Raw genomic sequence first — 2,500 nt, 5'->3', positions numbered from 1 at the left:
CAGACGGAGTGGGTATTCGATCCCTGGGGCTGTACGAGTAAAAACATCTTGATGAAAAGACGGTTGTGTTTCTTTAAGGCACACAGTTTTTCGTTACGCCACCAAGTTTAGGTTTAGGTTTTAATATCTTGGTTCTCTTTTCTCTCCTCTCTCGACTGACTTTGTTCAAAAATATTTTTGCTTTCTCTCAGTCTCGCCAAAAATTCATTTAAGACGACGTCGGGGGCGCGGTCATTCGTGCTTATCGAAGACTAACAAAACGTAGCAGAGGCTGATACAAAAAGAAAAAAAAAATCGGCCACGAAGAAAACTCGCTCTGTGTATCTCGATAACCGCGTCGACGACGACGGTTCTCTCCGCGCTCTTTTAATTCGTATCCTTCTTCTTGCGCTTCGTCCGACTCAGAAACGTTCGTAAAACACGAACGACGGCGGGTTGTCAAGCCAAGAAGGGACAGAGAAGAGACGGAGGTAGTTTTGCGAGTCTCCCGTGAACGCGATAGATTTTTCATATATATTTGTATCGAGAGCATGCGTACGCCGGTCTCCACACGATCCAGCGACGAACGCCGACGAACGTCCAACAATCGCTCGTACGTCGCGTACGAGCCCTCGACCGCTCTTTAATTCGTATTCTTTTGCTTGGCGCTCGTCCTCCGACTCAGAAACGTTCGTTTAAAGATAAAACGAACGACGGCGGGCTGTCGACGAGGCAAGAAAGAACAGAGAGATACGGACCGAGAGCAACGATACGCAACGCAAGCAGTCTTAGGTTTACGTGAGCAACCCTCAGCCAGGCGTGGTCCAGGAATTGTATCCGTGGACCGCAATGTGCGTTCGAAATGTCGATGTTCATGTGTCCTGCAGTTCACACGTTGACGCGCAATTAGCTGCGTTCTTCATCGACCCACGAGCCAAGTGATCCACCGTTCAGGGTAATCGTTTATGCATGGATTTTTGTTTGTGTACTCAGGTTTTTGTACTCTTATTCTCGGTTCGAAAGAAGCCGATATCCGACAAACGTCCGACCAACGGGAATCGAACGCGCGGAAGTCGCCATATGATTGACGACACGAAAATACGTTCGAAAACGAAATCGGACGGACTGCGCGACGACACACGCAGCCCGCCGACCGGGCGTAAAGTGCATTATAATATATAACAACCAACGAGATCGAAGCTCCGTTCGTCAGGAAACGACGGGGATATAACACCCGATTCTGAATCCTCTGTACAGCACACGATCTCGCGAAGAAAGCGCACGGTGGCTAGCCCATGATATATATATATGTTCGTTCCTCTCGTCCAGTTATTCGAAGCAAACAGCCGATATGCATCTCCATCGTTCGGGTAAAAAAAAATCGATGGGACGCGCACGGTCGTAGTCTTCCTCGCGCGGTCGTTTCTTCCCGATAGCCAGAAGCAGAGTTTGAAAAACTCTAGCGACGGAACGAGGCATTAGACTCTCGACAACGAGGATACAGACACGGCCGGCGGTCCCCTCTGAATCGACTTCGGTGGTTCAGGTAAAAATAAAAAAAATCGATGGGACGCGCACGGTCGTCCTTCCTCTTCCTCGCGCGCGGTCTATTCTTCCCGATAGCCAGAAGCAGAGTTTGAAAAACTCTAGCGACGGAACGAGGCATTAGACTCGCGACAACGAAGATAGAGAGACGGCCGGCGGTCCCCTCTGAATCCACTTTGGTCGCTCAGGTAAAAATAAAAAAAAATTCGAAAGGGACGCGCACGGTCGTCCTTCCTCTTCCTCGCGCGGTCTTTTCTTCCCGATAGCCAGAAGCAGAGTTTGAAAAACTCTAGCGACGGAACGAGGCATTAGACTCTCGACAACGAGGATAGAGAGACGGCCGGCGGTCCCCTCCGAACGGATGGCGACAACGACGACTAAAGCGCGAAAAATCGCGACGAAAAGGAACGCATCTCCGTTCAGGTGTATGTGTGTGCGTGCGTTTAAAAAAAATTCGATGGGACTCGCAGCCATCGGCCTCGCGCGGTCGTTTCTTCCCGATAGCCAGAAGCAGAGTTTGAAAAACTCTAGCGACGGAACGAGGCATATGACTCACGACAACGAGGATATGGACAGGCGGTCCCCTCTGAACGGGTCGACGAGACGATGGTAAAAGAGACGAACCGGACGAAACTTCCGTCGATCAGGTAAAAATAAAAAAAAATTCGATGGGACGCGCACGGTCGTCGTCGTCGTCTTCCTCGCGCGGTCGTTTCTTCCCGATAGCCAGAAGCAGAGTTTGAAAAACTCTAGCGACGGAACGAGGCATATGACTCACGACAACGAGGATAGAGAGACGGCCGGCGGTCCCCTCTGAATCGACTTCGGTGGTTCAGGTAAAAATAAAAAAAATCGATGGGACGCGCACGGTCGTCGTTCCTCTTCCTCGCGCGCGGTCTATTCTTCCCGATAGCCAGAAGCAGAGTTTGAAAAACTCTAGCGACGGAACGAGGCATTAGACTCGCGAGGATAGAGA

General features: G+C 50.5%; 1 non-coding gene across 1 annotated transcript; it reads right to left on the bottom strand.

The window, feature by feature from the left end:
• Positions 1–782: 782 nt before the first annotated feature.
• Positions 783–937, bottom strand: LOC139997621 (5.8S ribosomal RNA). The gene has a single exon (XR_011802972.1). It is a non-coding gene; the product is annotated as a 5.8S ribosomal RNA (ribosomal RNA).
• Between the last annotated feature and the right edge of the window lie 1,563 nt (positions 938–2,500).

Source organism: Bombus fervidus, unplaced genomic scaffold (genome assembly GCF_041682495.2).
Source record: "Bombus fervidus isolate BK054 unplaced genomic scaffold, iyBomFerv1 scaffold0126, whole genome shotgun sequence".
NCBI classification, from domain to species: domain Eukaryota; kingdom Metazoa; phylum Arthropoda; class Insecta; order Hymenoptera; family Apidae; genus Bombus; species Bombus fervidus.
Note: the sequence above shows the minus strand (reverse complement) of the source record. Positions and strands in the feature narration are given on the sequence as shown.